At 43.4% G+C, this 14,945-nt stretch overlaps 1 long non-coding RNA gene across 1 annotated transcript; it reads right to left on the reverse strand.

The window, feature by feature from the left end:
- Positions 1-847: 847 nt before the first annotated feature.
- LOC109172356 lies at positions 848-13,733 on the reverse strand. Its single transcript, XR_002052744.1, has 3 exons — positions 13,723-13,733; positions 4,830-4,833; positions 848-933 (listed from the first exon to the last, which is right to left on the reverse strand). It is a non-coding gene; the product is annotated as an uncharacterized LOC109172356 (long non-coding RNA).
- Positions 13,734-14,945: the final 1,212 nt, after the last annotated feature.

The raw sequence follows: 14,945 nt of genomic DNA on the forward strand, positions 1-14,945 counted from the left end.
AAGATTTCTTTGATACTTTTAGTCCCGTTTTCAAACCGACAACGGTACGTTTGCTGTTCTCTCTTGTAATGTCTCGTGACTGGACTCTGCGACAACTAGATATCCATAATGCCTTCCTGAACGGGCATTTGGCTGAAACCGTCTACATGCGGCAGCCACCAAGATATGAGGAGCCCGGCCATCCAGACTATGTCTGTCACCTTCGGCGCTCCCTATATGGACTGAAGCAGACACCACGGGCCTGGTTCAAGCATTTTCATGATTTTTTATTAATACAGGTTTTGCAGCTTCAAAGACAGATGTGTCTCTCTTCCACTACTCAGCTGGCTCCACCCGAGTTTATTTGCTGGTCTATGTGGATGACATAATTATGATAGGAAATGATACTGCCCTAATTGACTCACTACTACAGCGCCTCGCAACCACGTTCAAAATCCAAGATCTCGGCAAACCGACTTTCTTTCTTAGTATTGAGAATCTCTTCAGTGACGGGAATCTGGTTCTTTCTCAGCGTCGTTATATGGGTGATCTCCTAAACCGGGCTGGTATGATAGACTGCAAGCCCCTCGCAACCCCGATATCCATCACGAAAGCTGTGACTCCAGCTGATGAGGCATTCGATAATCCAACTCAATATAGACGCTTGGTAGGTGCTCTGCAATACCTGACTATCACACGCCCCGATCTCTCTTTTGCGGTCAACCGACTATGCCAGTTTATGCATGCTCCGACAGTTGAACATTGGGGCCTCCTAAAGCGTGTGCTACGGTATGTTAAAGGCACGCTTGACTATGGCCTTCGTCTCTCAGCCTCGCCATCTTCAGAGATTCATGCCATTTCTGACTCCGATTGGGCTGGGTGTCCAGTAGATCGCAAGTCGACCAGTGGGTATGCGGTGTTTCTCGGTACCAACTTGGTTTCTTGGGTTTCTCACTGGCAGCGCACCGTTGCTCGCTCTTCGACTGAGGCAGAATACAAAGGTTTAGCGGATGTAGCAACTGAAGTAACATGGATTGTGTCACTACTCCGTGAATTGGGTCTCGATTCGGGTGCCCTGGCGACACTATGGTGTGATAATCTCGACGCCACTTACTTATGCGCCAATCCGGTGTTTCATGCTCGTATCAAGCATGTCGAAATTGATTTTCATTTTGTACGTGATAAGGTTGCTTCTGGGGATTTTTGGTGAATTTTGTGTCTACGAAAAATCAGCTAGCCGATATTTTTACGAAGCCTCTTCCAGCACCGCACTTTGAAACTCTACATGACAAGCTCAAAGTTGTCTCCCTTCAACCTTCAACTTGAGGGGGTGTGTTAAGATATATTTATTATATTTGTTATATTAGTAATAATTGTTGTATTAGGAATAATTGTATTACTTACCTAGTCAATAGCATATTAGTTAGGTTATCTATTTTATTCCTATTATTATAACCTTCAGAGATAATTATCAATTATAACAAAATACGTTCATTAATATGAAACTTGAGAGACACATTCTTTTATTTATGTGAAGTGCAATTAGAAGATCCTTGGACAAGTTTTATGATATCGTTTTCCTTATTGTTTTTGACCGGTAATTAATGCTTTGGATTTAAGTGATTTACTTTTCTTATTCAGCCCAAGTCCTTAATTGGTTGTTTGAATTATATAAATACCTTGAAAAATGATTTATAATACAGACAATCTTCTTTATTCTCAACCATAGTTTCTAGAGTTCCTTTAATTAAATTTTATTTCCGACCGATTGTGTTGATCCGTCGTCGACTATTTAAGTCGTAAAACTAATACATTCGACAAGTAATGATAAAATAAGCTCTTATGATCTTAACTACTCTCTCGATAATCAATAAGTGTTGAATTTCTCTTAAAGCAATATCTATATTTCATACCTTAGAATTTTTTTACATGCATTGTTTTTTTTTTTTTTGGAACATCATTTTAATCTTTGAATAAATAATTAAGAAAATGATAAAATTACCGACAAAGAAAATTCGTCCAATATTAATCAGTGAAACACCCATTCAAACCCAATAGTCCTCAACAACCCCATGTCCTAGTCACCATTTTAATACATTAAATGCTTAGACGAGGTTTGATCAATTCCATAATTAGTAATTAGAATATATTACACGCATTTCATTTATTTTCTTGTGTTTCAAATGGGAGCTACACAAAACATGACAATTGACATACAATTTATCAAGCATTTTATGACCCTGAAATTTTCGAAATTTCCAAGAAACCTTAACCAATTGTTGAGATTTGCATTTTATATTGTCTGCACGAGCTTAGCTCAATGGTTTAATAGACAGTATTTGAGAGAAGAGATCTAGGTTTGAACCTCGGCGGCAATAGTATGGAAATTTTACTGAGTCATTGAGTTACCGTGATTTATATTTTCCCAAATATTTTGTCGGGTCGAGGTATGGGAGCTTTTCGAATTGGGGATTCAACCTTTGAGAGATGGAAGGAAATGTCTATACACTATACTAATCGGATAGCAAAACATCACTCATCTATGCATTGCGGTAAACTTATTTTGGAGTACCCATCTAGGGGGATTCAATCATTTCTTCTTGCTAATATGATCGTCGTCTGACATTACCCAACCTAAAGTTCTTTAGATTGTGATTTTTTTTTTTTCCAAATTATACACTATATAAAAATCAAATATTGACGTGACACGTAACTATTAACCTATTTAATTAAAAAAAATTAATAGAAAAACACCATAACAATATGTACTAAAACTTTTATGTATTTAGAAATCTCCAATTTGAAAACGTAGATGAGAAACAGTATACGGTCATGTGAAATTGTAATTAGTTGCATGTTACTATCATCCCAGACCCATTTTACCTAAAAACAATAAAAATAAACAAAAATAAAAACAGAAAAATAAATCCTCAACGACCAATTCAATTCCAATTCTCAACAACCCAATTCCCAGTCTCCCAGGGTTCCTGCCAACACTTATTTCGTCAATCTCTGAGTTGATATATATACTTGTTAAAACAAGGACTGAGCTTCCCGTGTGGCCGATACGAATTGCACCATTAGGTATGCATAAATGCACCACATCGAACACTTTGTGTTGCATACGTAATGGTGCGTGACCGTACGACAGCACGGGAACCTGACCATATATATATATATATATATATATATATATATATATATATATAACATTGCCAGCCCCAAAAATAGTACGTGACTGAACAAGTAGAACATGATTATTATCTTATTTAAAGGTCACATATTTGATATTTGCTAACATACTATCGATCACTATAATATCAATGTACTTAAGCTTAGATTTATGAGAAAATTTGTAGTTTCTACTGGAAGGTGCATTCTGGATAAAGGTCAACCTTGCATTGTAACCCTAGTCGTCGGCAAAGAATCACTAGAAAGTAAATTAACTTAAGTTGTAATAGCTTTTTGGCTCAAATCAAGAATACCAATATAAAGTTTTTACAAAGAGTTAAATTGAAAATATTTTGATTTCTAAATTAATTGTATGACTAACTTGGCTGATATTGTCACACAAATTCTGTAGTTCGATGGCTAGTGTCACGTCTTAAGAGTTGACTTTTAACGAGTCATATTGCTTCTTATTTTTCAACGTTGCATCGTGGCCTCTAAATTTATACTATTTTTTTTTTTTAATCTCAAAATTTATGTTATTTTGGTCAATGGGATATATATTATTTGAAATTTTATAATCTAAAACTGAGAATCGTCGTCGTCGTCTTAGTGTATGCCACTACGATTACGTGTTAAATCCAGATGTCTGTTCTTGTCGAGTTTAACGTTATTTAATGTTTTAGTGGGACCCCTTCATGCTTAGCTGTCATAAGGCAGCTTCGCATGCACGAGATTACAGTTCTTCATGATCTTTTCTTCTTAGCTTTCTTCTTCTCCAAACAATTTTTTAAAGAAAATAATTACAATAACGAGCAAATACCAATTCTGGTACCACGAGTATTAGCAAAATGACAGTTTTGGTCCACATGTTTAATTTCTACCAATTTTCATCCACGATTATCATTTTACTACCAATTTTCATCCACGACTATTGTTTTAGTGCCAAAATTCATCACAACGGCCACCCCTCCGTTTAAGATATGCCGAAATATGAAATTATTAGGGGTATTTTCGTTTTTTTTCAAATTAAGATCCTATTTTGAGCATGAATAAATGAATTTAAACCCTAAGATCGATCTCAATTCACAGTTCTCCTCCTCAAATTAAGGTAAGAATAAGTAAGATGCGGAGAAAAACTGCGAATTAGGATCGATCTTTGGGCTTAAATCTCACTATTCATGCTCAAATTGAGATCTTAAGTTGAAAAAGACGAAAATACACTTAAAATTTAGATTTCGGCACGTCTTAAAATGAATGAGTGACCGACATGATGAATTTTGGTACTAAAACAATAATCGTGGATGAAAATTGGTACTCACACAATAGTCGTGGATGAAAATTGATAGGAATTAAACATGTGGATCAAAATTGTCATTTTTATAATACTCGTGGGACCAAAATTGATATTTGCTCTTACAATAATATAAGAGAAAATTACAATTTCATTCTCTGGATTATAATGTAGATGTGATTTTCTTCATTTTGATTAATATAAAGTTACAATATTACTTCTTAATCAGTCACTAATGTGATCGACATATTTAGTTCTTATTCTGATGGATAAAATTATTTTAAATAGAAATCTAAACAAAATAGCTAATATATAAATGATAAAATTATATTTTCAATTTGATTTTCTTGGACAAAAATCTAAACAGCGTACACCAGTCAAGTTTTACTAAACTGGAGATGACTTCAATTCATTTGTGGATGGTTCAATTGATTTTAATTAGATGGATAAAAGAGTATTTGTTGAGTTTAGGGTATTCGTAAGATATGTTGTAAATATTTATATTTATGGCCATTAAACTATTTAGATCTTTCATTTGCTTATCATTTAAATCATGTATTGATGTTGTGTACTTGAAAGGTTGTATATGACCACTATATAAAGTGAGTGAAGATGAATGAAAGGGACACACTTACATGATGGTTATACTATAACTTGGTGTTCTTCTCCTCCTCCTTTTTCTTCTCTTTACATATACAAACACACATACATATATATATATATATATATATATATATATATATATATATATATATATATACGCAATTCCGGGTATATAATTGTGCAAGCATCACGCGGGGACTAACGAGTGAATAGGCTAAAACTTAACACGTTATCAGCACGCTCAATCTCGGTGAACGACATTGGTTAATTAGTAACGAACAACCACTGTTCGAGAAGTAAACCCGGAGATCTTACAACATTACAAAGTTGTTGTTCGCACAATGGAGCATGAACCAACATTGTGTTTGGTGGATAGTGCAACCACGCATACTATCCTAACGGATATGAGGTTTTTTCGTACCTTAAACAAATCAAGTAGTAATATTACTACCATTTCTAATGATCAAGTACAAATAGTGGGCTCCGGAAGAGCATCCATCATCCTCCCAAAGGGTACAAAGTTACTAATTGAAAATGCTTTGTTGTACCCTCAATCTAAACGAACCTTGCTGAGTTTCAAGGATATTCGTTCAAATGGTTTCCATATTGAAACCAAGACTAAGAACAAAGAGGAGTTCTTGACCATGACTCAGTTGATCACTGGTCAAAAGCGGGAGGTTGAGGAACTTGCCTCTTTATCCTCTGGGTTATATTATACCTATATACAACCCAATGATTCATTTGTGGCACTTACCATGAAACTAAAAAATCCACATTCTTTTCAAATGTGGCATGACCGTCTGGGTCATCCTGGGCAGAATATGATGGGCCGGATCATATCTAATTCTGCTGGACATAACCTGTCTAGATCTCAGGTACTTTCGCCAAATATGTTTACATGTGTGGCTTGTGCGAAAGGTAAATATATTGTACGCCCGTCGCGTACTAAGGTTGGACATGAATCGCCTATATTTCTGCAGAGATTGCAATGCGACATTTGTGGACCTATTAGTCCACCTTCTGGACCATTTAGATATTTTATGGTCCTTATTGATGCTTCCACTCGTTGGACTCATGTTAGTCTACTATCCACGAGGAACAAAGCTTTCGCTAAATTTGTTGCGAAAATTATTGAGTTGAATGCCCAATTCCCAGATTATCCCATTAAATCAATAAGAATGGATAATGCTGGAGAATTCACATCAACGGCTTTCAATGATTATTGTATGGCCTTGGGCATCAAAGTGGAGCATCCTGTACCTTATGTCCATACTCAGAATGGTTTGGCTGAGTCTCTGATTAAGCGTATTAAATTAATCGCTAGACCATTACTGCAGAAGTCTGGTTTACCAGTCTCATGTTGGGGACACGCAGTATTACATGCTGCAGCTTTAATTCAAATCCGACCTAGTGCATATCATGATTATTCCCCCTTGCAACTACTACGTGGCGTAGAACCTAACATTTCCCATCTGCGTGTATTTGGGTGTGCAGTTTATACCCCCATACCACCTACAAATCGTACCTCCATGGGCCCGCAACAAAAACTAGGTATATATGTTGGTTATGAATCTCCTTCCATCATTAAATACCTAGAGCCCATGACAGGAGATCAGTTTACCGCGAGGTACGCTGACTGCATTTTTGATGAAGATCATTTCCCGGCATTATGGGGAGATAAAAGACCTTATTTAACGAAATGCCGAGAAATCTCATGGGATGAAAAGGATCTTCAGTATCTAGACCCACGTACTAGTCAAACTGAACTAGAAGTTCAGAAAATTATTAATTTGCAAAATTTAGCAAATAACCTGCCAGATGCTTTTACTGATAACAGAGGAGTGACTAGGTCACATATCCCTGCTGTCAATGCTCCTTCGAGAGTTGAAGTCCCCGTGGGGCCAAGTATGCACACTGACACTCCCCATCGCCAAAAGCGCGGGAGACCACTTGGTGCAAAAGATTTAAATCCACGGAAGACGAGAATTGGTAAAATATCTCAGTCACTCCAAAAAAATGTTAACCGTCCTGAAGACGATCGTCCCGAAGACGGAGAACCCAGTGAACCTGCACGTGCTCTAAATAATACGAACACTGGGAATGCGGAACATCCAGATCAAAATATTTTGGGAAATGACGATGATCTGGTTGATGTCAATATAGAGACGGCCATAAATTTTGTTGATACAGGAGAAACATATAACAGAGATTTAATAGTCGTCGACGACACTTTTGCCTATGCAGTTGCCTGTAATATTCCACAAAATAATCTGGATCCAGAACCAAAGTCAATAACCGAGTGCCTGAAGCGCTCTGACTGGTTGAAGTGGAAACAGGCAATTGAGGCAGAGCTCAACTCGCTTAATCAAAGAAAAGTTTTTGGTCCCACCGTACTTACCCCAAAAGATGTGATCCCAGTAGGATCCAGGTGGGTATTCGTACGGAAGAGGAATGAAAACAATGAGGTGGTTAGATATAAAGCGAGATTGGTAGCTCAGGGGTTCACGCAGAGACCCGGAATTGATTTTGATCAAACATACTCTCCTGTTATTGATGGCATCTCATTCCGCTATTTAATATCATTGGCAGTAAGTATGAAATTAGATATGTAGTTGATGGATGTAGTGACAGCTTACCTTTATGGGTCACTAGATGCTGATATATACATGAAAATACCCGAGGGTATTCAAAATTCCAATATGAGGGATAAAGATCGAAACATGTATAGCATCAAATTTCAAAGGTCATTATATGGCTTGAAGCAATCTGGTAGAATGTGGTATAACCATCTGAGTGAATTCCTCCTGAAGAAGGGATATGTTAAAAATGATATTTGCCTTTGTATATTCATTAAGAAGTCATCTAATGGCTTCTGCATTATATTTGTCTATGTCGATGACATGAACTTTATTGGGACAAAGGAAGACCTTATAGAAGCATGTTCATGCTTAAAATCAGAATTCGAAATGAAAGACTTGGGAAAAACCAAGTTCTGCCTCGGCCTGCAGATCGAGCATCTTCCAAATGGAATTTTCATTCACCAAGCTAACTACATTAATAAATTATTGGAGAAATTCTATATGGATAAATCTCATCCCCTTAGCACCCCAATGGTGGTCCGGTCCCTTGAAGCGGAAAAGGACCCATTTAGACCTAAGGAGGATAATGAGGAGGTTCTAGGACCTGAAGTTCCTTACCTAAGTGCTATTGGAGCCTTGCTTTACCTAGCTAATTGTACAAGACCTGATATTGCATTTTCAGTGAATTTACTTGCTAGATTTAGTGCATTTCCGACCAGAAGACATTGGAGTGGAATAAAGCATATCTTTAGATATCTCCAAGGGACAAAAGACCTTGGTCTTTATTTTGAAAACAACCAGGACATTACTTTGAAAGGGTATTCAGACGCTGGTTATATGTCTGACCCTCATACTGCTAAATCGCAAACTGGTTATGTTTTTCTTTGTGGAGGTACAGCTATATCTTGGAGGTCCATTAAACAGACCTTAGTTGCTACCTCATCTAATCACTCGGAGATAATTGCTTTATATGAAACCGCACGCGAATGCGTATGGTTGAGATCACTGATACAGCATATTCATCGCTCATGCGGAACAATGAGCAATGTTGATTCCCCGACTGTCCTATATGAGGACAATGCGGCATGTGTTGCACAGATGAGTAATGGGTACGTTAAAGGAGGTCTTACTAAACATATTGCTCCTAAGTTCTTTTACCCACATGAACTCCAGAAGAGTGGTGAAATACTCATTGAAAAGGTTCGCTCTAGTGAAAATCTGGCAGATTTGTTCACTAAGTCCCTGCCTACATCCACTTTTGAGAAGTATGTTTATAAAATTGGGATGCGGAGTCTAGGAAGACTGTTGTCTTCAGGGGGAGCGATAAACTCGGTCTAGGAGACTTTTAAATCCTGAAGATGATGCCCAGAAGGCTTATGGTTGTACTCTTTTTCCCTTAGCTAAGTTTTTTTTCCCACTGGGTTTTTCTTAGGCTAAGGTTTTTAACGAGGCAACCGATGCAACACATGATTGATATTACATGTACTCTTTTTCTCGACTAGGTTTTTCCCACAGGGTTTTTCTAGCGAGGTTTTTAACGAGGCATGAGTATAATTATTTAATGGCCAAGGGGGAGTGTTGTAAATATTTATATTTATGGCCATTAAACTATTTAGACCTTTCATTTGCTTATCATTTTTCTTTTGCGTCATTTTGTAAGCTTCAACCAGATGCTTTGGTGTACGACATGTACGAGACCAGTGTCCCGTACATCCACACCGATAACATGTTTGTGACCTTGATAAACCTTGATCACTTTGTTTCTTATCTTGGGCCCGGGAGTCATTGTTGCCTTTGCCTTTACCACTTCGATTGTTTCGACCGTGACTTCTACCACGACCTGAAAAATGAATACTTGATTGAAAAGGACCCTTTAGCATTATGGGAGTCCCTGAAGGACCGCTTTGACCAACAGTCATCGATTGTCCTCCCTCAAGCCCAATTTGACTGGCTTCACCTGAGGTTTCAGGACTATAAGTCAGTTATTGACTACAACTCGGCCCTTCATAAGATAGTCTCGCAACTAAAGCTCTGCAAACAAGAAGTTTCAGAGACAGACTTAATTGAAAAGACTTTGTCTACCTTTATTGATGTTTATCATTTAATCATGTATTGATGTTGTGTACTTGAAAGGTTGTATATGACCACTATATAAAGTGAGTGAAGATGAATGAAAGGGACACACTTACATGATGGTTATACTATAACTTGGTGTTCTTCTTCTCCTCCTTTTTCTTCTCTTTACATATACAAACACACATACATACATACATACATATATATATATATATATATATATATATATATATATATATATATATATATGTATATATACGCAATTCCGGGTGTATAATTGTGCAAGCATCACGCGGGGACTAACGAGTGAATAGGCCAAAACTTAACAAAATAGAATATAATTAAAATAGTTAATATTTAAAAGATATTGGTAGGGAATATCCCGACCGACATAGCTTCACCACGACCGAGGAGTCTTTGTCTCTTTCTCCTTGTCTTTGCAGGTAACAGGTCGGGCTCCGTGAGAAGAACCCGGTCGGGAACCGACCGGGAGTCGCCCGAGCGAGGGTGTCAACCCCGAGCGGTAGTCCTTCGGCGAGAGAGCTGATTAAAGACACGTGGCGGCTCTTTACATCGACAGGCAGGGCACCCAGGAGGATGGCACGTGGTAGCTACGTGGAAGACATGCCGAGCAGCTGGGATCTTGTCTCCGGCACAGCGGCTATAAATGCCCACAGTAGCTACAGTGTAGGGGACTTTTGGACGATCGATAGGTTGTTATTAGAGAATCCCGACCGCACTCAGTCGGTACTCAGAGCAACCAAGTAGATTGTACTTAGGAACTTTACCTTGATCAATAAAACTTTATCTGCTTTAATTGGTCTTGTGTTATTTATATTGCTTACATAGAGTTAGCAATATCATTTTGGCGCCGTCTGTGGGGATCCGTGCAACAAGCCAACGTCTTGACGAGCACCCGATCACCATACCAGCATGTATCCGTGGGCACACAACAACTTCGCCGACGACCAGGCGGATGCAGCGAGCTCCTCCGACCACTACGCTACCCAACAGCAGGGTCAGACGATGGACCTCAACCTCAACCTTTCACCACCGCATCCGTCAAATGCTTACCCGGCCGCCCAACAGCCGGTCAACTACATCCAACCGGGATACCCACCACCCGGTCTGCCATACCAGCAGCAGCCGATGATGTATCCCGCCCAGTACCCGTACCCGGTCTCACCTCCACCATACGGGTACTGGCCAGGCCAACCGATGTGCTACCCTTCCCCGGTCGGTTATCCACCATATACGCCTGCCTATACAGCTCCAGCCGCCGCCCCTCCAGTACCACCGATCGCACAGGTAGAGCCGCAGCGTCAGTCCACTTCCCGGGCTCGACGCTCGGCTCATTCGCGGTTGGGGTCGGGGGGTGCCGATGCGATGGAGGCACCAACTCAGGCCGTTCAAGCGGAGGACCCCGAGGAGGTTGCCCGTGCGGTAGCTTTCGATCGCCTCCGACCAGAGATGCGCCAGCGTCTGGGACCCCAGGGCCCGAATCCCAGGCAAGAGGACGTACAAATGCAGGAAGCTAGCCACGAGGCTTCGTCCGGGTACAGCGGGTCGAGATCACATCGACGTCGACGCGCTCGGGATACAGCCCAAGCCGCCCAGAACGCCGAGCTCAACGAAACCCGAGGATTGCTCTACAACCTCCAGGCTGAAGTTGCGCAGCTCAGGAGTGCGTATCCTACAGCACCCCCGGCCGACCGATCGACCCTACACCAGACGCCTTTCACAGCAGCGGTAATGGCTCAGCCTTACCCGCTCGACTTAAAGGTCTCGGGAGAGAAGAGTTACGACGGTCGGACAGACCCGGAGGCGCACGTGAATGATTTTTTCAGCAACATGATGTTGAAGGGCGTTTCAGACGCCGTGATGTGCAGGGCCTTCTACTCAACCCTCACCGGCCGGGCAGCAGAGTGGTTCCGAACCCTGCAGCCGGGGTCAATCGACAAATTTGAGACCCTGGCGATCAAGTTTGTACGGAAGTTCGTTACGTCCAAAGTGGTGAGGAAGTCTTATATGTACCTCGAAAAGGCCAAGCAGCTCGAAGGGGAAAGCTTGACCGACTTCCTCATCAAGTGGAAGGCAGCGGTCGGGGAGGTTGAGCCCATGGATGATGCGACCGCCATTCACATGCTTCACATCTCCCTCCGGGCGGGGTATCTATACCAGGATTTTATCCTCCACCCCCCGACCACGTATGAGGAGGCCCTCCGAAGGGTCACTGATTACGCCAACGCAGGTGAGGCGAATGCCGTCAAGCGCTTGCAGGAGGTCGGCTCTTCGTCCCGTAAACCGGCCGGCCGGGCAGAACATCGGTCGGGAGATGACCATCCCCGATCCCGCACCAGGCCTGGCGAGTTTACGGCCTTAAACCGATCCGCGGCGGAGGCCATGCAGTACGCTCAGTCCTGCAATCTCATCAAACTCCCCCATCCCGATCGAGACGGCCCTGATAAGAGTAAGCATTGTGCTTACCATCGATGCGCCGGGCATGACACCGAGGAGTGTACCCACTTGCGCCAGTTGCTGGAAGATTTGCTCAATTTGGGAAAATTGGACAAGTGCGTGGGGAAGAGAGAGGAAAGCAAGAGGAATACCGAACGGAGGGATCACAGGCGATCTCATCACCGCTCCGATCGGTCGGGTCAGGACCGAAGAGACGATCGAAGGGACGATCGTCATGAAGACCGACGGGACCCCGATCCCCCGACCAGCAGTCGCCCGGTCGGCAAGCCCACCATCCATGTCATATTTGGTGGGCTAGAAGATGCATCTCGATCGAGGACGAATTGCCCGATTGCGATCGTGGATTCCCGAGAGACCGGGAAAAGACAAAAAATGGAGCCCATAACCTTCACCCTTGAGGACCAACCTAGCAGCAGCGACCACGGCATGGAGGCGCTGGTGGTCACGATCGATGTCAAGGGGACGGATGTCCAAAGGGTTATGGTGGACACGGGCAGCAGTGTGAACGTCCTTTACTTGGACGTCTTCGAGAAGCTGGGCCTCGACAGGAAGGAGCTGACTCCGGTCGGTGTACCACTGTCGGGATTTACCGGGGCCTTGATCTACCCCGAGGGAAAGATAATGCTCCCCGTAGAGATTGGCACGCCTCCAAAGTCGATCAAGACGGAGCTGGAGTTTGTTGTGGTCAACCTCCATTGTGTCCACAACATAATCTTGGGCCGACCCGCCATCATGAAGATCGGGGGGATAATTTCCATGCCCCATCTCTGCATGAAATTTCCCACCCCCAATGGGGTCGGTGTGGTCCGTGGCGATGTCCAGTCCGCCCGGAAGTGCTACACTCGAGCGGTCAACAGACGCGATTCCGGTCCGTCTTCCCGGGTGAATACTATAGCCAAGGAAGAGGCTAAAGTACGGAAGGAGCAACCCGAACCTTCCGAGGAGATAGAAGAAGTTCCCCTGTCCGAGGACCGCCCGGATAGGAAGATTAAAATTGGCCGGGCCCTCACCCCCGAGCTCCGAGCAGCGGTTCTGAGCATACTCAGGGAGTACGCTGATATTTTTGCGTGGGGACCCGAGGACATGCCCGGGATCGATCGATCGGTCATTTGCCATAAGCTAGCCGTCGATCCCGCAGCGAAGCCGGTCGTGCAGAAGACACGACACCTATCTTCCGATCGCCGCGAGTTTGTCAGAGAGGAGGTCAAGAAAATGGCGGCGATCGAGCACATCCGCCCGGTTATTTACCCCGAGTGGGTGGCAAACATTGTTCTAGTTCCAAAGCCCCCAGCTTGGAGGATGTGCATAGACTTCACGGACCTCAACAAGGCCTGTCCGCTCGACCCGTACCCATTACCGAGCATTCATCAAATGGTCGACGAGACGGCCGGGGCCGAGTTGATGAGCTTCATGGATGCCTTCAAGGGATATCACCAAATAATGATGCACCATGAAGACGAGAGCAAGACAGCCTTCGTAACCCCGGACGGGCTGTATTGCTATCGAGTGATGCCGTTCGGCCTCCGGAATGCAGGAGCGACCTACCAGAGGATGGTCAATATGCTCTTCGCCGATCTATTGGGCCGGACGATGGAGGCTTATATTGATGATATGCTGGTCAAGAGTCGGGACCGGTCCGACCATACTCGGGACCTCCGGGAGTGCTTCCAGATCATGAGGAAGTACCAGTTGCGGCTGAACCCGACCAAGTGTACATTCGCGGTTCAGACCGGCAAGTTCCTCGGCTACATGATGACCAAGAGAGGAATTGAGCCCAACCCGGCCAAAGTTAAAGCGATTCTGGACATGCAACCACCTTCTACCGTTCGGGAAGTCCAGCAATTGACCGGTCGGTTGGCAGCCCTTAGCCGGTTCCTCTCCAAGTTAGCCGAGCGCGCTTTACCTTTCTTCAAGGTATTGCGGAAAGTTAATGGGTTCGTCTGGGACGAAGAGTGCCGAGCAGCTTTTGACGAGTTGAAGGAGTACCTCATGTCACCTATTGTGCTCTCAAAGCCCGAGCTCGGAGAAGAGCTAGACGTGTACCTCGCCGTCTCCGATCGTGCAGTAAGCGCAGTATTGTGCCGAACCGATCCGGAAGGGGTCCAGCGACCGGTGTACTATGTAAGCCACGCGCTGCATGGTCCCGAGCTCCGGTACTCCCGGTTGGAGAAGGTCGTCTATGCCTTGTATATAGCCGCGAAGAAGTTGGCTCCTTATTTCCAAGGTCGAGCGATCCGCGTTTTGACCGATCAGCCGATCGGACCAGTCCTCCGAACCGCTTCATCATCAGGCCGCCTAGTCAAGTGGGCGTTAATGTTGACCCAGTACGCGATCGAATACCGACCAAGACCTGCTATCAAAGGTCAAGCCCTTGCTGACTTCTTGGTCGAATGCACCGCCCGGGATACTCGACCCCCCGAGGTTGCAGATCCCGAGGCCGAGTGGTGGTCGCTGGCTACTGATGGGTCAAGCAGCAAAAAAGGAGCAGGAGGAGGGGTAGTAATCACGAGCCCAGAAGGATTCAAAGTTTATTTTGCTCTCATGTACCAGTTCAACCCGACCAACAACGAAGCCGAGTATGAGGCGTTCGTAAATGGCTTGCAATGCGCTCGGGATTTGGGGGCTGAATACATCCGAGCCCAAACAGATTCTGCGCTCGTGGTCGGGCAAGTTCTCGGAGATTATGAGGTTAACGGAGAACGTTTACAGCTATACCGAGACCTCGCCATGGAGAAGCTTGCACAGTTCCGGGGGTACACCGTCCGACA

The sequence above is a fragment of the Ipomoea nil genome, unplaced genomic scaffold, assembly GCF_001879475.1.
Source record: "Ipomoea nil cultivar Tokyo-kokei standard unplaced genomic scaffold, Asagao_1.1 scaffold0143, whole genome shotgun sequence".
NCBI lineage: Eukaryota > Viridiplantae > Streptophyta > Magnoliopsida > Solanales > Convolvulaceae > Ipomoea > Ipomoea nil.